The 24,288-nt window shown below is 41.8% G+C and overlaps 1 protein-coding gene across 4 annotated transcripts in view; it reads right to left on the bottom strand.

The window, feature by feature from the left end:
- JADE2 (jade family PHD finger 2) overlaps positions 1-15,484 on the bottom strand; it is a 203,656-nt gene extending 188,172 nt beyond the window's left edge. For 2 of the 4 annotated variants that reach the window (XM_072145848.1, XM_072145851.1), the window contains exon 1: positions 14,918-15,484. The gene's annotated coding sequence lies outside the window, so the exon portion shown is untranslated. Of the gene's footprint in view, positions 1-14,127; positions 14,205-14,917 lie in introns of those variants that run through there. The other 2 variants (XM_072145850.1, XM_072145849.1) reach the window with 2 other exon arrangements.
- Positions 15,485-24,288: the final 8,804 nt, after the last annotated feature.

Raw genomic sequence — 24,288 nt, 5'->3', positions numbered from 1 at the left:
AGTTTGTGCCACTGTGAATTGTCGGGTCTCCGATAAGGTAGCCATATCTTCTGATGTGAAGACCCAACATGTAATCCTAAACACTAGCCAGAAAATACAACAGGGCTCTGCATTGATAAAGTTCCAAGTGTACTTGAGGCAGAACGTGGAGAATTAAAAAGGATGTGCTAACACATCCATAGGCTTGGAGAGAAAATAGAAAACCCAAACAAAAAAACAACAAGTGACCCTATTTTGCAAACTACATCACTCAAAAGAAATAATTGAGCAGTACAGTGAGCAATTTGACCTAATATTTTTTACAATAATTCCTTCTAACTAAATGAATTCACAACAAACGTTGGATATAATTTGTGAATGCGTTGCATATAAGGTGGTGGAATATACCAGGAGACCAACTCAAATTTTGTTACTCAGGAGTTGTATGGTATGTCCTTCCTAAACACTTTTTGGAACAGATGCTGCATCTTTCCTGCGTCATTCCTTTTGTAGCATTCTGTGGGACATCACCGGGAAAATGTTGCCCTGGCACAGGGAACACCTAATCCAGAGGTACTGGGGTCCTGTTCTTTTTTTCTAAATAGTGCCTAAATAACCATCTCTTAAAAATGGAGAAATGATACAGCATGAACTGCACATTGAAAAAGAACTTGAGTTATATGGTGCCATCTTTACAATGTACATGGTAAGATTTTTTTTATTTTTTTTATACCACATCTTCGTTTCCCATAGCACGCTGTGCGGCTTCAGCACCTGACCTGACAGATCAACCCCACCTGTATATTTATTGTAAGCCAGGCTGAAGACTGGCGTGGGGGCAGCAGTGGCAGTACCTTGTACAGGGGTGAGGGTGCTGGAGTCCCCATGAATAGTGGTCAGAATAAGGACTACTGTCAGGGCCATCCATCTTGCCCCGATCACCGTGTCGACAAGTCACTTCCCGCCAAACTGTTCTATAACAGCGTGCGTTGGGAAGGGATTTAAAGGCTACAACCTTTATTTTTTTTTGGGCTATCTGGACAAATAAGAGCTTATTTTTTGCAAGATTAGATGCACTAAAAAATACTTCATTTTAGTTGGTCTTTAGCTTATTGTTGATATTTTATTAACTCTTGAATGTATGGGAGAAAAAGGAAATCACCAATTCTCATTTCTGATTTTAAGTATTTTTGGAGGGGCCATTCACTATTCTATGCATCGCTACAATTACGATAAAAACTTATTTATAAAGTTTTCTTTATATTTGTCCAATTTTATTAAAGAAAAACTAAAATGCAGAAAATTGTATTTGTTTTAGTATCACCATTTTTTCAGAGGGTTAACTTTAGAATTTTTTTGTCGACGGAGCTGGTAGTTGGCTTATTTGTTGCGCAACAGGCTTTTCTTTTCAGTGGTACCATTTTGGTCCTTGTAACTTTTTTAAATCACTTTTTAGTGATAACTATTCAGGCGTGTGTTGGCAAGCACCTTTCTCCCACACTATTACGGCACATGTCGGGAAGGGGTTAAGTACGACATCATGGTATGGAAAGTCTTCTAGTAAAACTGTTAAAGTTTTAAAAATAAATGGAAAAAAAAAAACACAGCCGTGTCCCTGATATTAATAATATGGTAGTTAAAGAAATAGTAGTAGTTAAACAACAAATTGGACACCAGCATATGATGAAATTCACATGCTTCTGTTGTGATAGATATATCAAGAGGCTCCAGACTCCTGGCGAAGGCTATAAATAGCGTCCACAAGCCCATGCTGACCACAGCAACTGTGTGGAGGTGACGTAAAGGTGAAAAAGAACCACCAGGAATTGCGATTATTTCAAGGCTTGTACTTCAGAAAAAAGGTGTACAAGCCTTGACAGAGGTCCCCCAAAATGCATATTGCTGCGTCTGTAACAAATTGGTTAAGCCGGATATTATAATAATATAATATATGAAGAACATAAAAAAGCCAAAACTGGCATTTTAGTGCTTCATTTTCTCTATAATAACGCCCTAAAAATAATCTTTTGATTAAGGGATTAAAAACTTCTAGCTCTCAAAATAAGTTGACAAACAAATGAGTTCATGAGTCATGTAGAAAAGGATCTTTTTCTGCAAGTGGCTTGTGCCAAGATGTGCAATGAAGTCCTCACATCTCTGCTGCCACCGGATAAAATAGGAGGCACCAGCCTCCTAATGTACATTTGAAAAAAAAAACACATATATGCATGTTTTTCCTCACTATTTGACATAAAATCAGAATAAACCTTTCCCAGACTCAATTAAGATAAGCTGGGGTAATAAAACTAGAGGCTATGTTACACAGAGAAGGGTGATGGGGAGGGGAGTGGCCTAGGATGACAGGGGTCTGGAGTTAGTCTCTTGTGGGGATTGAAGTGAATCCATGTAATAAGCCATAAGCCCAGGTGCAATATTGAGGCCTTGTGTCAGTGACTGGAAGGTCATTATCAGTTTGAACTCCCAGGTTTTCATTTCTCTGTTATCCTTAAAGTCACCTTTCAGTATTAGGACCTTTAATTCCTGGTCTAGAAAAGTGCTTTCCCACTTCATCCTGCTCGGAAGTTTTTGTTGAGTCTCCCCAAAGTATATATTATTTTTGCGACACCTTATGCACATTATCATGTACACAACATTGGAGGATCTACAGGAGAATGTGCCCGGGATTTTATACTCCTGTTGTGTGTTGGGGATGTGGACTTTGCTTGATGGGAAAAGTGCCTATCAGTGTTGGTGGCGAGAGGGCACTTTTTACCAGGAAATTCCTCATGTTTGGTGGCTGTTTGTAGGCAAGGAGGGATAGGTCCGGGAATATTTAGCCTGTTGTCCTCATGAAGAATGGCTTGGAGATCTGCTGAAATTTTTTTCAAAATCTTCATTTGGGGTTGTACATGACCACCAAGGGTACTCTGCACTTGTCCTCTTTCTGTTGGTATTCCAGAAGGATGCTCCTTACAATCCTTGTAGCTCTGTGGATCTGTGTATATATGTTGGTCACAACATGCCACCTCTAAGATTCTTACCAGCTTCAGCAAACATCTCCACAAGGTCTTTTGCTATTGTTCTTAGGCTGAAATGCACATTTCAGAACAAAGCATGCTCATCTCTGGGACACAAAACCGATCCCCTTCCTAAACGGTATGATGGCTGGACATTCCCATCTTCTTTCTACTTACGTAGAATTGTTTGTAGAGATGAACAATGTATATGGGAATTGCACCCAAGGATGAACCAAACTTGTGCAAGTCCACAATTCTCTTTATTATATATTGGTCGATTTCTTTCTCATGATGTTAAGCAAAGAAGCAGTGTGTTTCAGATGTGCCTCAAAATACATAAATAGGTTAGCTAATTAAAACAGAAGTTGCCAATAAACTAGAAACTTCCAAAAACATGACATCATATGGGTTGTCCCAAAATTGTTTATATGCATAATAATATTATTGTATGTAAACATTTGACTTTGGAAAAAGTAATAAAAATTGTTGTTATTTTGACATTTGGCTAATATAAATACTTTTAGTAAGTGGGACAGGTTTTTTCTGATTTCATGTCAGAGAACATGAACTGTCTTTTTATACAGTTTATGTATACTTCTGGTTTCAACGGTAACTGACAAGCCGTGGTGTCAACATACAATTCTACGTCAGGTCCTGCCTTGTGTAGAATCGCTCTATATCCTGCAAACGTTCAGCCCTGAATTTTTGCAGGCTATAGCTAGTGTGCAGCAGGTAGTGCCCCGTTTACACCCCTCCATACTCACTTGGCATGGAGATGGATCAGAGATCAGCTGTCATTTCCCCACAGCTGTTTCTAAAATTAAAGCTGAGCTCTGAATGGTTTCCATGGGCAGCTACAACAGTTTTACCTCAGAAACTTGATGATAAATCTCCCCCTATGTGCAAGACTTACTGTAAGTATTTTGAATTATAAGGCCTCATGCACATGAACATATGCTCGCCAAGGCAACCATATAGCAAGGTGCAGAAGGGGTGAGCTCTCCTCACCCCTCTCCAGAGAGCAGTGCCGTATTTCCAGGAATAGATTGAACATTCCAGCTGAGGCACGGTATGGAGACACAGGTATTTATCAAGGTACCATGCCTGTGCACCTTGAACTTCATGGCGGCCGTATGCTAGCTGTTGTTCATTCGGTTGGCTTATGGCCACCATATAGGTTCGTAGTTTCAAGTTTATAAAACATTCAGTAACTCTCTGTGAGGGATGAGAAACAGTACTTTAACAAAATCAGTGTTTATGTATACAGTCAGATTTTCTGTATTCTCTAAACATAATCTTATGACATAATGCACTTGCATACCAACTGAAATTGAGTACAAGAAACATTTCACCTTCGCACTTTAAAGCGAACCTGTCACACACTTACCCACCAAAGCTCACAAACAGTATCTTCTTCTGTAATATGCACATCCCCTGGATGAGTTTTTTGCATATTTCTAAGTTGCAGCATGAATGAAATGTTAGTGTGGTGACAGGTTCGCTTTAAATACACGGCCAAAAGCTGAGCAGCATCACCAATCATCATTTCACTTTCTCTTCTCCAGCTCTGCGGAACGTCAGAGAAATTACTATAAGCTCTGTGCACCAGCAGAGGATCTTCAACAGCAGCAAGTACAAAAAACTGCTACATGAGATTGACTGAATTATATTCAACCCACCAAAATGGTGAATGCAGACATATAAATAGGCAGGAAGTAGCGGGTGTTTGCATCTCTGGAAAAAGGAGATCATGCAATATTATGCAGAACCCTACAGTTAAGACATGTTATCTTGAAAAAACTGTCAAAAACTTTTCTTCTACACCTTTTTAGTTTTTTTCAGTCTTTCTGTAGATTGAAACAAATGTAGACTGAAAAAAAACAAGAAAGGTGTATTAACAACAATATGTTTACATTGTTAAGAGTACATGTAGAAAATATCACATTTTTAAAGAATTGCAGCAGTATGAAAAATGTACAGCTTCAGGTAGAAAGTCCAATTATTAGTAAAAGCAAGAGGGGCAGCAGAGGGCGCCTAATGGAAATAACTGGAAAAATTCCTGCATCCACCTGCTTCCAGCATATTGATCAATGAAACATTATAAAACCTATACAAATTTGGTATCCCCATGATTGCACCGACCCAAAGAATAAAGTACACCCTGTCATTTGGGGCGCCCAGTGAAAGCTGTAAAATCCAAGCCCACAAGAAAACATTGCAAATGCGTTTTTCTCACCATTTTCAATGCATTTGGAATTTTTTTCCAGCTTCCCAATACACGGCATGGAATATTAAATACCGTCACTATAAAGTGCAATTTGTTACGCAAAGAATAAGCCATCGCAGAGCTCTTTATGTGGAAAAATAAAAAAGTTAGATTTTTGACGGTGGCAAGTAAAAAATGGAAGTGAAAAAGACTATAAAGGGCCAAGTCGTTAAAATTCAAAATCAATCTTGCAATAGACATAAATATAAAGGAGAGTGGAAACACAGGAAGACCGCTGCGCTATTTTTAACAAATTAATATTAATACAAGGTTTAACACATGGGTGCACTACCTTTTTTGGTGGCGTTATACTTTTCAACATAAAAGCGCTACACTAGTTTACCTCTACTAAAGCACTGACTACCACAGTCAATAACTATAACAAACATAGGGAGGGAAATACTGCTGTGGAGGCTAAAAAGGAAATCCAATTACCGGTAAGTGTAATTGTCATCTTTCACCTACACCTCCACAGGAGGAATAACAAAGAAATATTCGTGCGGGGGGGAAACGGCAGACAAAACCTTTCTCCCAAAGGATAGGTCGTGAGCAGAGGAAATGTCCAGTTTATAATGTCTTAAGAAAAGTGGTTCTTAACTTACTTGTTTTCTGCACGCAATCGAGAATACACCTTCATACATCAAGTCAATGAAACACTCTCTTTTTCAAATAAAGGATTGGGACAAAAAGAAGGGATGCGGATCTCCTGCTGACATTGAAAAGCCAAGACCACCTTGGGTAGTAAAAAAAGTCTTCTTATACTCTAAAATATGGGGGTTTACATGAGAAAACCTGTATTTCGCCTACCCTGCAGGCTGTAGTGACAAGCCAATGGAAAAAAACAATTTAAGGGAAAGCTTCCGCTCTTGGAGAGGCTCAAAGGAGGACCCGTCAAATCAGATAATACCAGGTTAAGATTCCAAGAAGGAACAGCGGAAAAACAAAACCAAGAGGGTCCCTTAAAGGAAACCTACCACTTGTAGTGGCAGGTTTCCGATGGAAATACCGGGCACCAGCTCAGGGTGAGCTGGTGCCGGAGCTTATTTTAGTTAGTGTTTTAAACCGCGGTATCGCGGTTTAAAACACTTTTTAAACGTTATAGCCGGCGCAGGCAGGTACGCGCTCGGCGCTTACCGTGCACGCGGCTCTCATTCACTTCCTATGTAGCCGCGTGCACGGTAAGCGCCGAGCGCGTACCTGCCTGCGCCGGCTATAACGTTTAAAAAGTGTTTTAAACCGCGATACCGCGGTTTAAAACACTAACTAAAATAAGCTCCGGCACCAGCTCACCCTGAGCTGGTGCCCGGTATTTCCATCGGAAACCTGCCACTACAAGTGGTAGGTTTCCTTTAAGGAATCTCTTAACTAAAGGATACTCTGCCACCCTGAAGTCTAAAAAAAGGACTAAGGGCTGCCCAGTGCACCTTAAGAGTAGATACTCTAAGCCCTTTGTCTAGACCAGTGATGGCGAACCTTTTAGAGACAGAGTGCCCAAGCTACAACCAAGATCCATTTATTTATTGTGAAGTGCCTGCATGGAATTTTAAGCAGCAACTTATTACTACCTGTTCTTCCACATCTTTCAATCATATCGACCCCATGAGGCCAGCAATACAGTTGAAAGAATGAATGCAAATTCAGACCATCATTGTAGCTTCTCTCCAGGGTCTCTCTGTACAGGAAGAATGATGGGTCCAGCAGGATGACCTTCAAATGCAGTTCTGCCAAAACTCTTCTCACTTTTCCTGCAGTTCCAAACAGCCAATAAAGTTTCGCTTTAAAATAGCGCTGAGAGCAGCATCTATAAAGTTGCCTGGGACTGCTGGAAGATTCAGTGTTTGGTGAAGTCTGTCCTGGGTTGATAGCCTCAGTGCCTGCAGAAAGGGCTCTGAGTGCCACCTCTGGCACCCGTGCCATAGGTTCACCACCACTGGTCTAGACCACTTTGAAGAAAGTCCAAAATTAAACTAATATCAGGAGCAGATTATTGGTCCCATCTGTCCTTAGTAATATTCAGAAAAGCTCTTCAAATTTGATGGTATTCTAGACATTACAGACGTTACAGTCATTGTACTCATCAACAAAGTAGATATTATCTAGTCAGACAAGCCCTTAGTCTTCAGGCAGTCCTGTTCAACATCCAGGCTGCAAGATGGAGGCTCTGGATCGTCAGATATACCACCAGGCCTAAGACTAGGAGGTCCTGATGATGTGGAAGTTCCCTTTTCCCATCCCCAGGAGAAGCGGGGACTATAACCTCTTTGGCCAATATGGAGCGATCAGGATCACTTGCGCCCCCAGCTCTTTGATTCTTGTAATAACCCTGGAAAGGAGACCAAAGAGGGAAAGGCATACCATAAACCCTGGGGCCAGGGCTGACAGAAGGTATCTGTACCACACAAGGTACTTGTTCTTTCTAGTGAAAAGAAAGCTTGCACTAGATGATTTTTTCTGGAAGCAATTAAAGAGAACCCGTCATGCAAAATAACCCCCCTAAACTAAATATATTTTCATAAACTGCCATTAGAGAGCATTGCCTCTATCCCTTCATTGTCCCTCTACATGCCTGTAAACCTAAGCAATGAGGTCCTAAACCTGTATGCAAATGACCTGTGAAATGTCCAATGAAGCATTAGCATATTCAAGCTGTCCACTCTATTCATGAGTGGGAGGTACAGCTACACCCCCAGTGCATGACTGACAGCCTGTATAATGGTGTGAGGCTGTATAATGATGTGCTTCCTGGTGCTGGTGGCCACGCCCCCTGCAGCCTGTGTGTGTGTGTATAGGACAGATACAACAGCTCCAGGCAGCCATGTTACAGCAGAACATGTCAGATTCATGTGTAGCTGATGTATGTGCCTCTCACCTGTATATTAGGAGGATGCAGCATGTCAGCAGATGCAGCACACACACTAGCCATGCTTTACTATACATTACACACAGACATGAGCAGGGGGAGGAGAGGAGAGGGGTAACAGGAGTGACATCACTGCCTCTGACCATGTGACCAGCCTCATTTATATGATAAAGAATAGATGATTTTACAATGATTAATGTATGAAATAACTAGATAAAGGCTGGGATGGGATCCTTGTGAGCTGCTCCAACCGGTAGAGGTGACATGACTAGTGGCAGAGACCTGATGACAGGTGTCCTTTAAGTCTATGCACAGAGTTCCACATTACTTTGTTGAGGACAAAAATACATCTTTCCTCAGTGGCCATACTCCTCCCTTCAGAGTTTTCCTGATCTGATTGCCTTTCAAATGTACTGCTGTGATGGAGTTGAGGTTTTTTTCTGCCCATCCAAATGATTCTTTGGCTTCTCTGCACAGGACCAAGCTTTTTGTTCTGCCTTGCTTGTTTAAATACATTACAGGGGCCATGTTATCAGTTAAGGTTCTCACATCTCTTTGTTGAAATGAGGTGGAAAACCTTAACAATGCTTGAAAAACCGCAAATAATTCCCTTGCATTTGAGGAAGCAGTACTCCATGAAGAGTCCCAAACACCGAGCTCTACTTTGTCTTCTAGCTGAGCCCCCCAGCCATACCTGCTGGCAACTGTTGTAATGGGTACCAAAGAGGATGGTCTCCAGGCTACTATTAAGACTTTTTTCTGGATTTTCCACCAGGGAAACTTTGGTTTTGTGCAGAACCACCACTTCCTTGTCTAGAGATTTTCCACATCTGTCCCAGTTGGATAAGAGAAAATCATGCAGTTCTCGAGTATGTGCCAACTTTGTGATCGCTGTCAAAGACCCCAGGATTTTCATCACCTCTCTGTAGGACGCCCTTGGTCTGTTAAGAAAGGTAGAGATTTGATCTAAGAAGAAAAAAAAATTTTTTCCGCTAAAAAACCAAAATTCTTCTGGTGTTCAGAAAGATTCCCAAAAATACTTTCCTGGGAAGGAACTATTTTCAATTTCTCCCAATTTATCAGCCAACCCAATTCTGAAAGAGTTGTTGCTACTTCGCCCAAATGTTCTTGGAGTAATTTCTCTTTAGGGCCCGAGACAACCAAGTCATCCAGGTATGGAATTATATGAATACCTTTTAAATGAAGGCCTACAACTACTTCAGCCAAGAGCTTTGTAAATATTCTCAGGGCAGAGGAAATACCAAAAGGCAATGCCTGAAACTGGAAATGATGATGTACGCATTTTATGTAAAGAGCAACTCTCAGATGCCTTTGGGAATTTCGGTGGATGGGGATATAAAAATAGAAATCGCTCAGGTCCAGAGTCGCCACAAAGTGGTCCTTCTCCAGAGACGGCACTGTATTGTCTCCATCTTGAATTTCCTGTATTTAGATTGAAAATGGCTCTTAACGAGCAATTTAGTTTTCTTACCAGAAAAAGTAAAAGGAGTAGTTACCTTTTCCGTGTTGGCTGGAAAGGACAAGCACCAGGAATTCTTTCTTCACTAAAAACAATATTTTGGACTCCAATGTTGCTTGAATCAGTTGGTCTTTTACAATCAGGAAGCTTCTGGGAGGAGGAGAGACAAATTTGGTCTGATAGACTCCCTCGATCAATGCCTTTACCCATGAGGAAGATGATAGACTGGCCCAGGCGGGGTAGAACCATCTTAAGCCTTCCCCCTGAGTCTGGCGTCATTGGTCTGTGCGTCCTTTATTAACAATAGGGTTGAAGAGGAAACCTTTCCATCTGCCTCTGGCTGTCTGAGATCTATCTGGTCCACCTCTTCTTTGTAAATACCCACGCGCACTTCTTTGCCTTCGAAAAGAGTGGTGGTGCTGGAAGTACCTGGGTTCCATTTATCAGATGCTTTTTCTAGAATGTCATCTTATCCTTTTTCGCCCAACCTCCTTCACAGGGTAAAGCACATAGCTTATTTCTGGACACAGCATCACCACTTTATAGCTTTAGACAAGTTGTCCTCCTAGCTGAATTTGCTAAAGCTGTTGATCTTATCTGGCTGTCATCTTTATCAAATCAGCTGATGCATATGCGACAAAATTTGTTGCCTGTCGCAGCTTAGGTACCAATGCCAAGATTTCTTCTATTGGTGTGCAAGACATCAGGTGATGTTCTAGTTGTCCAAGCCAGAGCCCCAGGGTACGTGCCGTAGATGTAGCCGCTATACTGGACTGTAACATGGCCATTACATTTTACCAAGATTTCTTCTGGAGACTGTGCGCTTTTTTATCCTTTAATAATCCTAGATCCTCAAAAGGAAGAGATGTGTTCTTGGAAATTGTTGCTATAGGCGCTTCCACCTTCAGTACGGTGTCCCAGAAGACTGAGCCTTCTTCAGAGAAAGTATGCTTTTCCGGATGTTTGCATTCTTTTTAAATTAATGCTTCTATGTTTTTGTGAACAGGAAAGACTCTCTCACTTAGGCCCTGAAACACCTGGCCCTGGATAGACAGGGTTTCTTTAACTTCTTCTAAACCCATGATTGCTCTCAGAAGCAAGCTGAAGCCTTGCTACCAGGAGCAGCCATGCTGGAGCTTTTAACTATGAATTTGGTGCCAAATACCGCGCCTCCTGTGTGGCTTCGCCCCCTCCTTTGGCGCTCCAATCACCGGCTGGCAGCTGGTTAACTGACAGAACCTACTCTCCCGTTAGCAGTCTCACTGAAAGGGAGGAAAAACGGAGGTGTCCCCCCCCCCCCCCCGTTTGCCTGCCTCCAATTATTAATATAGACTCTCAACCCCCAAGATCATGCATGTAATAATACTGTTGACCCCAGACCTAAAAATGTATATTCATTCTCAATGTGTAAACTCACACCCCAGACTAAGCCATAATAATAGAGACCACTGAGAAGAAAATAATAATGAAGACCCCAGATTAGGCAAAAAAATAATATTATAATGAAGATTCCCAGATTAGTTAAAATAATAATGGACAGACCACCATCCCTGAGAACACAAAAAAAAATAATGCCGATGAGATAAAATGTAGTAGGGACCACCAGAGACAACATGATATAAAGCTAGACACAAGACACAAAAAAAAAAGTTAATATTCTTCTTCATACACCTCAATCGATGCAGAACAGAGCGGCGGTACCCAGAAGGAATAACATAGCTAGCAAGTACTCAATGATTCACTGTCTTCTCCTGTTTCCCTGCCCTGCACTCCCAGCATCAGGACCCAGAGCAACACAGCAGTTACCAGACCCAGGAAAGTCCTTCCCGCTTCGGATGTCCACGAGCACTTCTATAAATGATGGTTGTGTACCCCTGGTCTAGAGGTACCTATCGAACACAGGTGGGTATATAACATATAACCTGTGGGAATACAGGTATATAACATTTTCCTTGTGTGATGCATATTGGAATACTCAACAACAGCGCCACGATAGGTATATGTTCATCAGTGCATTACGTAGAATAGAACAATCTCTTGCTCCCAGCCGTATTTTAAATAAAAGCTGCATAGGCCAATTATCTCCATGGGAAGGCAAGCTTCAAAGGCTAATCTAAGACCATGCTATAGACTTTATGGCACCAGAAAAACTCCAAAACTTCAGAAGGGTATTCAGCAAATAACTTTATATGCCAGTTATGGAATTATGGGCCACCCCATTCAGACACATTTCTGGGATCGGTGTAGCCAGTTGAAACTGGGTCTCAGTCTATTCTGTAGGCCTTGGATGAGGAGATACACAGAACTCTCAATCAAAGGCAGGTAAGCAGGTCATGTTTGATCTCAAAACAAAACTGAAGGTCCAGACAGGTCTGATGGCACCAAAACCATAGTACTATGACCTATGCCCACTCATCTCCCTGGGGGTAGAGACGCAACCCTTAAAAGAAAATTAGCTCTTTAGCGCATTATTTTCCTTTAGTAATTACTACAACAACACAACCACACGAACGGCAGGAAGTCTTGGTCATCCCTTCCTCATTGGTGCAGCATGCAGTAATTTACTTTGATTAATTGTACTTGTTGTACTGTCTACATATATTCTATTGTACGCATTTTATTCTCTATTGTGCCCTTAAATAAATATATAAATTTAATCTTGATTTTTCTTTTATCTAGATCCACAAATTCTGTTTCTCGGATACTACAACAAATTCCTATGTACATGTCTCAGCCACTACCTAGGCTGATTACTGGCCCAATATAATCCCATTACGGACCAGGCTGGAACACTGCAAACTGGAACTGAACTCAGCATGTCAGTTCACTTACGGTTTGCTGCCTTCGGGTCGGGCGATCCAGGTAGCACTTGCTGCGAGTGTAATGCGAGTTCAGCGGATCACACTCGCAAGTGTGGAAGGCCTTAGGTGAGTGAAAAGGGACTGTCAGTTGTTCAAGGTTGTGTGGACAACTCTTTCCTTCTATGCCTCCCGGAAACCATGTGTTTTTGGGATTTCTAAGAAAAACAATAGCTAATTGACATTGCGTACCCTTAAGCGGGGTAACATGAAGTGAAAATGGTTAAAAAAAAGTGTTTTCTTGTGGGCTTGGATTTTATAGCTTTCACTGTGCATCCCAAATGACAAGTCTACTTTGGGTTGGTACGATCACGGGGATACCAAATTTGTATAGGTTTTATAATGTTTTTATACATTTACAAAAATTAAAGTAGAAGAGGGGTTCCTAACAGGAACATATTGTTATCTTTATGCACTATGATTTAGGCAATGATGTCAGTCACATCCTTGCTCAGATTCACTAACCATTCACTCCATTAGAAATACTAAATATTAAAGTTTAATAACAAACAGACCATCTGACCATGGGCACGCAGGTGCACAGCTTGAGAGTAATCAGAGCTGTATGATATAACAAGCCGCGCACTTGTGTGACCATGGTCAGATTTCTGTTCACTGGAAATAAACAATGAAGCTTTCTATAGATTGACAGCAAGCAGAGATCTAGGAAACTTGAGGAATTGATACAGAAAGTATATTGGAAAACTTTGTAACTTTTACATTATACAAATAACATTTATTTGCTGAAATGGGAATACCTCTTGAAGAACAGAGGAATACACTAATTAAAGGGAACCTGTCAGGGCAATTTGGGACATGAAACCACCCACAGACCCTGAGGGTGAAGACACACATGGCCATTTTTACTAAGTGCGTTTTCAGATTGTTAAAAACGCATGCGTTAAAAAACGCATCCGTTTTTTAAAAACGCATCCGTTTTTTGAAAACGCATGCGTTTTTGTCAATTTTTCCCGAAATTGCGCAATGAAAACGGACAAAAACGCATGCGTTTTCAAAAAACGGATGCGTTTTCAAAAAACGGATGCGTTTTTAAAAAACGGATGCGTTTTTAGAAAACTGATGCGTTTTTTAACGCATGCGTTTTTAACAATCTGAAAACGCACTTAGTAAAAACGGCCCAAAAACGCCATGTGTGTCTTCACCCTTAAGGGCTGGTGGTTTACAGTCCTAAATCGCCCTAAGAGAATTTTTATGTGGGCACATGGGGAAAAAAAAAAACACTTCCACTCGTCTTGTTCCCTCGGTGCCTGCATGTTCTGCAAGTGAAGCTGAGTAAAAGTGAAGCCAAGTGTTTTTTGTTTTTTACATTTTCAACCACCTACATCATTCAAACAGGACAATTTGGGACCATACAGACCTGCAGTTAGTTTAGTGTCCCAAATCAAACCATAAGGTCTTCTTTAAGCTGTATTTCCAGGAAACTGAATTTTCCATTAAAACTTCTGATCAATGATCTCTGGGATGGTGCTGAAGGCGCTGGTTTCATAGCAGGTACATGGGACCTGTTCATATAGTAATATATATATATATATATATATATATATATAAAACACAAACCTTTTATGTATACATAAACCCTCTAACATGTAGTCCTTGATATCTACATACAAAAATCAGAGCTTGAGTTACAAAAATGACAGCACTACCTATCTGTATCAAGACCACGAAAGCATGGGAGCTGCATTGAGAATGGAGAATACAGGTTGATGTGACAGCAGGTCCATTATGTGGCTGGGCAGCTGATAATACTGAAGCTAATAGTGATGATTAGCATCTAGAAGACGCCCCCAGAGCAGCCCGATGGGAACAGTGAGTTTTCAGAAGGTAAACAACAGCCACGCCCCCTACAGTCGTCTTCTTCAACGTGCAGCATGAGGCCAGCAATATATTCCCAGCTCCTGATATTGTATACATCATGCACCTTGCCCTCGTCATGTAGCATCGTGTTATGCCTGCTGCGTGATGCACGGGTGCAATATAAAACGCATCACCTAGAACTGCAGCAGATGCACATTGAGGAAAAGTAGCTGCACCATCTAGCAGTGATCACATCAACATGGAGCCACTATGTGACCTCAGCGCCTGCCAACCAGGAGAACTGTCCCCGGGCATTGCCAGGCGTAAGGATGACTAAGCAGGATCCCTCTATGACAAGTGCCGCAGTCATTAATAAAGAGTTTTTATAGGTAAACAAGCGATGGAAGGTTTAGCAAAAGTTGCTCTTCCCAGGTCTCCCCTCCCTCTTACTCTCTAAACATGACTGCCCAACATGCGCAATGCCTAATGCTGCTACTGCACGTCCCCCTCCTCTACAGGGCTCAGTACAAATTCAGCATAATGTAACCAGCTCCCAGACCTGCCACAGCTCCCACCATTCCATCACACGGGGATCACCCACCATGGACACCCACTTACAGGGCTCACTCCTGGGTTTACCTTTTTGGGTCGGTGGTGTCCTCGCCGTAGAGAGAAGCTCAGGTTAAAATAGGGGAGGATCCCTCGGAAAAAACAGGGAAGACCATGAGCCTTAGAGAGAAAGTCCAGCGGTTCATCGCACCCAGTGAAGCTCCACAAGCACTCAGGACTGGATACAAAGTAACTCCTATGTATGCCACTACATAATCCGCAGCTTCCAAGTGAAATGGCTGCTCACGCAGATCTCTCGTTCCCGGATCTTGGTTCTTGGCTGCAGACTTCCTTGATCCGCTGTAAAAATGTACACATATCCATATTTCTGTGTGCGTGTGAATGCTGATATGAATGGTTGCAGGCTGCTCTGCTGGGAAAGGGGGTGGGTGCTGTTAGGCTTTACTTTGCACTCAATCCTATGTCAGTCTCCAGCTAACGAGGGGGTGTAACCCGTATTACTTGCAGCCTGATGGCATCCTCTCCTTCCCATCGATTACACTAAACTAATGTACCTAAATGTAACCGGGGACAGTTAATTCACTACTTGTGACCCCCTGTGCCTCGTCCTTCTAGAAGTAAGCTCAGATCCTCCTCCCATCACGTTACACTCTCAGGAATACTAGTGACGTACTTTTTATTTGGATCGAGAATAAGATGTATTATGTGTGAAGGGGACGATAGACAGGAGCGGGGAAATCTATGGAAGTCATATCTGTGCACACATAGTACTGCTAATTATCTGCACATGGCCCACAGAGCAGATAGACAAGACCGTCATAGAAGAGTTGTATTAATAACAAATAGTCGCCTCACGCTAAAGCTGATATTAGTTTTGAGGGCCATAACCTGTTTGCATTACTATACAACATATTCACTAGTCATTCGAAGCTTCTTGAGCTCATCAATATGAATCTATCACCTCTTTTGTTGAGTGATGGACAATTCTGTCATTCTCATGGAGGACTGATATCTTCCATAAGATATACTGATGGTTAACTGTCCTCAGGGACATGCGTGTTACCTGAGGGGGGTCTGGGCCCTGTTTTCTTATTCTTCAGAAGGTTAGACATCCCAAGAATCTAACTTTATAAAATATGTAAATGAGCCAGCCTACGTTACCGAATCGCCTTCTGGCTTTGGCCGCTCATAAATTATGTGCGCCCCCATAGAACTGACCCACTAGCGCTAATGTCACCCGGCTGTCTGTAACAGTGGCTGCGCAAGGAAACCCAGAAGCGCCTTCGTCCACGACATAGAAGGAATACACCTGTGCAAGACCCGCAAACTTCCAGGTTACATCAGCAGCTGTCTGCAGCTCTAGCGGGCGATACTAGGAGTGAATAATTAAAAGTTATACAAATTTCCCATACACTTTCTGTATCAATCCATCACGGTTTTCTAGATCTCCGTTTGCTGTCTTTCTATAGAAAGCTTCAGGGTGCGTTCAAGTGTACCGCTATCAGCCTCTGCCAGATTGCATACGCGTTTCTATTGAAACACATGTGATCAGTAACTACAGCGGCAAGACACCAGGTTCTGGTTACTGATCACTTGCGTTTCCATAGAAATGCATTTGCGATCGGGCCTAGGTCTGCCCCCATATATTAGGGCTGCATTTGCAAGCGCAGCGCTAGCGGTAAATGTGACTGCACCCCTAGGGTGGTGTCACACGTGGCGTTTTGAACCCGTTTTTAGTCATGCGTTTTCTTTCCTTTACAAAACGTGTTTTTTTTTTAAACACAAGGTTTTTTTAACAGACTGAAAACGAATGACTAAAAGCGGGTTCAAAACACCACATGTGACACCACCCTTATTGTTTTTTCCAGTGGATAGAAATCTGACCATGGTCACACAGCTCTGCTTACTTTCTATGGGGGAGATTTATCATAGGAAAGGAGAGCACCCCCTTCCCCCCCCAAACTCCAAGAGGCTGTATCCAGTGGGTGGCGTGGCCACCGGGCCAGGTCCGCCGACTCTGCAAGCTGCCATGCCCCTCCATGGTGTGGAGATGGCCTAGTCGGGTGCTAGTTGCTGATCGCATGCTTTTCCATAAAAATGAGGGTGATCAGCCCATGTCATGTCCCCGTGTGCTTTAATTCTGTTTCTAAATCAAAGCGCTATGTCTGACATCACCCTCCGGCCTATTTCATCGTAAGCTTTCCTGAATGTCCGGCCCGAGCGCTCTGGGTGCGGTCAAACAGGGCAGGTCTCGACCCAATTGCATATGGGTTTCCAGTGAAATGCATACAATCAGTAACCAATCACATATATTTAACTGGAAACGAATATGCGAACAAGCTCAGGCCGCCCCTTTGCACAATGCTAGTTCCCGGGGGTGGGCCTTGGCCCAATTACATATGCATTTTCAGGAAAACACATGCGATCAGTACCCAGCACCCAATGTCTTGTATTGTTTTTGTAAATGCTGTAAAATGCGCGGATTCTATAAAACATTTGCCATGGAATCTGCACTTTAATCCTAACATAAAATGTGAATAAGCCTTAAAGGAAACGTACCATTTTATTTCATAAATTGTAAACCAAACATAACTTGAGAATGCTGTAGCTACACTGATGCAGGATCATATCTTGGTTAATCCCTGAGTGGAGTGGTTTTGCTGAAAAAACAGCACAGGGTTCTGTGTGTATAGCTGAGCTGTGTGTGTAACTATATGGATAAAGCAGAGCTGCTTGTAACTATGGATGATGCAGGGCTGTGTGTGTAACTATATGGATGAAGCAGAGCTGTGTGTGTAACTGTATTGATGATGCAGGGCTGCTTGGGTAACTGTATGGATGATGCAGGGCTGCGTGTGTAACTGTATGGATGATGCAGGGCTGCGTGTGTAACTGTGTGGATGATGCAGGGATGCGTGTGTAACTGTGTGGATGATGCAGAGTTGTGTGTGTAAATGTGTGGATGAAACAGGGCTGTGTGTTACTGTATGGATGATGCAGAGCTGTACGTCTAACTGTATGGATGATGCAGAGCTGTGTGTTCTGTGCTTTAGTGCCATCAACAGGGATATTTTAATTGGTGTAAAATATATTTTTCCTTTCTTTGGAAGCCTAAATCTGGGGTGCGTCTTATAGTAAGAAGCGTCTTACAGTCCAAAAATACCGTATATGTTTGCTTCATAATGCATCAAATCAAATCCTTTAAAGGTAACCCGTCACCAGGGACCTCATTTTTCACTAAAGACAGGTTGCAGAAGACCATCACACCTGCAGTGCAAAAATGCTTCTCTGCCTTTTAGAAGCATTTGTATTACAATATAATTGTGTGTTTTAACTTACCTTGCACCCTGACAAAATCCTGGGTTAGTCACAGGGGTTAGGCTTTGGCTTGGATGCATTTAATAAAAACAACATGTGACTTGTCTGTGTTACGCACTCCTCAAATCTTAGCCCCCTTTGTGCTCCTGTACAAAGCACTGCATATCAATAAAAACAAAATTGAGGTGAAACTTAGAATCGTCTTATACATTTATTTAGTCCTAAAATGTACGAATTCCCAAAAGATAGCAGAAAACACATCTTAAATTTTTTTATGCAATTTCACCCTTGTACGAAGACTACATGTGGATGTTACTCGCACACAGCGAGGCTCGAAAGGGAAGGAGCGCCATGCAACTGCCAGTTTTGTCCTATAGAACTTAGTGGATTTTAGTCTTCTCATTGGGGCGCTTCTGTAGGCTATTAAAGTTTTGGTTTCGCTTCCACCTCACAGATAATGTTATGGCGTTCCTACTCAAATTCTTATGAACCACAGAGGTTTCCATTATTGTGCGGGTAATACATAAGCACACATCCAAAAGTGACTTTTGTTATGTCATTAGCTTGGTTTATGGATATATTTTTTTATTTATTTGGGTTACTGTTGTGTAAGAGAGCATACAATAATATGTATCTGTGTCAAAGTCAGTGCAATTTTCTGCAAAATTTGTCTGGCACCCCCAGTGGTTTTAACGTTTCCCTTTGCTGCATATTTTGGTAAATATATACATGTGGGTTATGTATGATCTTGTTACTGTTCTGTAGGAAAGTATATTTTCTTTATATAAGTATTCTGGATTTGTACAAATTTGGAATTTTCATGTAATTTTTGCATTTCATTATTGTTTGCTGCAAAGTCGCATGAAGGTAGTATATATCAGTGGTCCCCAACCTTTTTGTATTTGGGGACTGGCTGCACCCAAAAAATGTTTTCCAGGGACCAGAAACATGATTCCTGTAAAAAAAAAAAATTAGTGTGCCCAACAAATACCCCATATTTAATCCCAACCCATATAACGTGTCATTTCTTGCAGCCCCAATCTAAAAATCTCCCTTTTCTGTAGCCCCCTCCTTTAAAGTGCTCTCTTTTATTTAAAAAAAAAAAACCCTCCCGTTACTATAGCCCTCTTTTTTTTTAGCCCCGTATAGTAATGTCCCTAGCCCTGCTCCCTTGGCGCTGTCCCCTGCAATGCCCCCTTAAAATTAAAAAAACCTCCATTCTCCCCTCTGACGCTCTTCTTCCCCCGTGGGTTCCCGGCAGACTGCAAGAGGCACTTTTACGTGAATCATACTATGTACACACTGGCAGTGCACATAGAAATGCCTCTTGCAGTCTGCCGGAAAAGGAACATAAGAGGTGAGAATGGAGTTTTTTACTTTAAGATCTTTTGGCCGAAACCCAGAACCGGGTGTTTCAAGGTCCAGAGGTTGAGGACCACTGGTATATATGAATTTAGAGGTTATTTTTTTTTTTTTCAAAATTTGATTTTGACAGAATAGGAGCTTTGTGTATAATATATTTTTAAACACATTTGTGGATTGCAACCAAATATGGTATTTTAAATATGATTTTTGTTTTAGCATTCTTGGGAGTGTAAATTCTTGTTCATATTGTATATAAATCTACTCACTTTGTGATTTTATTTTGAAATATATTTTCAAAAAATATATAGGTTTTACTTTTTAATAATTTTTTTTGCTATATTTTTCAGGTTGTGACAGTATTAATATTTTTAGCTGAAAAGCAGATATTTAGTTAGCTCAGTTTTAGTGATATTATGAAGATTTCATTATGTGAACAAATGACTATGAGGTATCTGTGAACTCTACACATGTTCATAATTTACATTTAGGATATGTTCAGGTAAATCTTTTCTGTTTGGAGCACATTTTTTGCCATCAAAGTCAAATGTTATGTATTTTTTAATAAAATTTTATACAAATTAATCAAAATTGCATGAAGGCACCTATGTCTATAAACTGTGTAATGCTATTTAAAAAATGGGGCAAGTATCTGCTTTCAGAGCATATATATGGTTCTTCTTAACGCTCTGCGCTCTACAGCGGAGAGGTGCGGGGGTTGTATGAGGAGAGCTCACGGGCTGAGCCCTGTTCATACACATGGGGAACGGGGGTGTTTGTTGCATATTGCAGCAAACCCTACCGCTAATAACCGCTGTCGGTGCTTGCACCAATCGCGGCTATAAACCCTTCCGATGCCGCCGGCAAAGCTCCCAGCGGCATTTGAAAGGCGGCGCCATCTTGGATTCGATCGTCGCTCCCCCAAATGGGGGGCCGTGATCGGTTGCCATGAAAGCCACGGGTCCTCATCAGACCCGAGGCTGAATGGTTTCTGCAGATTCGTTACAATGAGCCAGTGGCTCATTGTAATGGATACAGTGCAAAAATGCCATTTACTGCAATACATTAGTCTAAATGGCCTAAAAAGTAGTAAAAAAAGTCTAAAAAGTAGTAAAAAAAAAAAAGTTTCAAAAATAACAAAAAAGCAAAAAACCTAAGTTCAACTCACCCCCCCCCCTTCCCTAAAATTGATATAAAATGTAATAAACAGTAAAAATCAGACACATCAGGTATCGTCGCATCCCAAAATGCCCGATCTATCAAAATATAAAAGCAGTTATTGTCGGCGATGAACCACATAACTGAAAATAGCGCCCAAATGTCCAAAACGCGACTTTTACACCATTTTACATCACATAAAAAAATGGAATAAAAAGTGACCAAAATGTCGTTCAGACCTCAAAATGGTAGCAATTAAAACATCAGCTCATTTTGCAAAAAATGACAACTAACACAGCTCCGTAAACCAAAGTATGAAAAAGTTATTAGCGTCAGAAGATGGCAAACTTTTTTTCTTCTTCGTACACATTCGTTTAATTTTTGAAAATGTACTAAAACACAATAAAACTTCTATACATTTGGTGTCACCGTGATCGTACCAAACCAAAGAATAAGGTAGAGGTATTATTTGGAGCACACGGTGAAAGTTGTAAAAACCTTGCTTCCTTACGGGGTTAATATACTTCTTTTTTTCTGTAATTTGGGTTTTATTTGTAGACGTCAAAATTGTAAAAAATTGCCCAGGCCAATAACATGTCAAAATTTCCAGAAGCCCTTTCCATAGCCGGTAATTCTTTGCTGCATATTGCAGCAAAAACTTATCGGTAACACCGTCAACCCGTCCATCACCGCCGGCAGCTTAAGGAAATATGCCAGTGCATGGGCGAAGATCTTTGCTCCCCGTGACGTCTTACAAAGACCTGAGGCGGTTTCGTTTCAAACCATTGATTACAATGTGCGACTAGCACATTGTAATGAATGAGGAAGAAAATCTCAATATACTGCCATACTGTAGTATGGCAATATATGGTAGGATTGATAAGACAACCTACAGTTAAAGTACCCTAGGGAGTCTGAAAAACACATTAAAAATAAAAAAAAAGCTACAAAAATTATAAAAAAACCTAAAAATTCAAATCACCCCCTTTCCCTAGAACTGATATAAATGAACAGTAAAAATCATAAAAACATTAGGTATTGCCAAGTTAAAAAATGCCTAATCTATCAAAATAATATAACTTTTTTCACTGCGTTTAACATTGTAAATAGCGCCCAAAATGGCACTTTTTTTTGCCATTTTGAAAAATATAAAAAAATGTTATAAAAAGTAATCAAAAGGTTGTACAGTCTTAAAAATGGTATCATCATCAAAAGTTGCCAAAAATTAGACCACCTACAGCTCAGTACACCAAAATATGAAATAGTTATTGGCGCCAGAAGATGGCAAAATTAAAAAAAAAATGTACAGGAGGTTTTAATTCTTGTGAGTGTATGAAAAAATGATAAAACCTATACAAATTTGGATCTGGAGGAATCTGATCGCGGGTGTTAACCCCTTAGGGTGATGCCAGACGTGGCGTTTTTGGTCCGTTTTTGGCAGTGTACCATGCATTTGGCTGCTTACAACCTGTTTATCTATTAAGATAATTGGGAAAATGGACCAAAAACGCCATGTGTGGCATAACCCTTACACATCGTGGTGTATGGGGCATTTCAAGTGAATCGGAACCCTCTGCGGCGCTTATGGGGGGGGGGATTTCCACTGCTCCGATCGCAGCCCTGGGGTCTGCCAGTGCGCGGGGCCTGTGCAATGATCTTCCGGGAATTTGGCTGCACAGCATGCTCAGTGTGATACATAACAGAGTGTAATACATCTGTATTACACTGTGTTATATGAATGATGGCTTGAACAAGCGAATAGGGAGACGTTTAGGAGCCAGAAGAGCCGGCTCTTCTTAGTGAGCGGAGCCTAATGAGCCAGCTCACTAAGAAGAGACGGAATTCCCATCACTAGTGTGACTGCAGCCTATATCTGATGGCAGATTTCCTTTAATATTATACAGTAGGACTTGTCAAAATATACTTGCACTGTAAATGAAAGTGCCACGTTATATATTATTGGGGTATATTTTTATGTATACACTGGTTCACGTTACAATCTTAACTGTCTGCTCCATGAATTTGTTCAGCGTGTTTCCACCTTCCCTACTACGCGGCTACCCAGCCCCACATTACGGCAGCTGCATGTTACGTATACAGGTGTGTCCTGCCTCCCGGAACACAGCTCACTGCCAGCAGTCACGCAGTAAAAGAACAGAGAACGCTGGGTGTCCTGTAGTAGACCTGGGAGGCGCCAAACAGTACTGCGCCACACATTTTTACAAGTTCAAGTCTCTGAATTTTTACTGCGTGATACAGGCGCCTGAAGTGGCCTAGTGAACACACCCACCAATTCCCGCCTCAACAGTTCACGCGCTTTCCGTGGAACTCCGCCTCCTCCTCATTGCGAGCTTGACTACCTCCGAAGCCGATTCGACGGAACCGCGCCCCTTTAGAATGACAACTCATCGACAGTGCCTCCCACCGCGTTCTACAGAGCTGATCGTTTCAAAGCCATTATATGACGTCATGAGTCCCGCCCCATCATGTGGTCCTAGCTATGATACTACAGCCCAGTGCCCATTATACCTTGTATTGATTTTTATTTGGAGGTGTCATACAATATCTATCATACAGTAAATGGAGGACTGACATTATTTTAGAAATACTTTTTGTGTACAACAGACTGGCTTTTCAATAAAAATAATGGCCGCACCTCAAGGGAGCAAATTTATGTTTGCAATATATGACTTTAGGTAATAAATGACCAATCTATAGGGATGTTTCATGTTTTCTTCCACTGTGTAACTACACCAATCCATACCAGGTGCAACAAAGTGATAGGAAGTCTGGCTCTTCTTAGTGTGCTGGATCATGAGTGTGGTGGCACACGTGGCGTTTTGAACACGTTTTGAGGCCGTCCGTTAAAAAACACATGCGTACACATGCATACGTTTTTAATGGACTGCTTAAAAACGGGTTCAAAATGCCATGTGTGCCACCACCCTGAGGCCCCGCCCACTTAGAAGAGACTGCTCTTCTGGCTCCTGAACGGCTCCCTATTAAATATATAATAGGGAGCCTCAGTGCAGCCAGCCTACCACTCCACTTTTATCGGGCTAAAGGGTGTGGTGGTCCGGTAAAGGCACGTTTTCCATTCACAACCATAGAGCCACCTACAAGCATAGTGTAATGCCCCCTTCTTTTGGCCAATCTGGTATCCCACTCCTCCTCACATTGTGTCTCCTCTCACCAGCAATCTGGCCCCTCTCTGTCCTCCATGCTCCTTATACTATGGCCTCATGACATCCATCCTGTTCTGACAGTGGCCTCCTGTCCTCCATCCTCCTCTTAGCGTGGCCTCCTGTCCTCCATTCCCCTCTTACCGTGGCCCATTGATGTCCATTTACTGATTTCCTCTTACTGTGGCTCCCTGTCCTCCCCCCCCCCCCTCTTACCATGGCCTCCATGCACCTCTTCCTGTCTTCCTTCCTTTTTTCCTGTGACACCCTGTCTTCCTTTCCTCTTCTTCCTGTGGCCCCCTGTCCTCCATGCTCCTCTTACTGTGGCTTCCTGTCCTCCATCCTCATTTTACTGTGGCCTCCTGTCTTCCATCTTCATCTTACTCTGACCTCCTGAACTCCTGTCCTCCATTCTTCTCT

Source organism: Engystomops pustulosus, chromosome 4 (genome assembly GCF_040894005.1).
Source record: "Engystomops pustulosus chromosome 4, aEngPut4.maternal, whole genome shotgun sequence".
NCBI classification, from domain to species: domain Eukaryota; kingdom Metazoa; phylum Chordata; class Amphibia; order Anura; family Leptodactylidae; genus Engystomops; species Engystomops pustulosus.
Note: the sequence above shows the minus strand (reverse complement) of the source record. Positions and strands in the feature narration are given on the sequence as shown.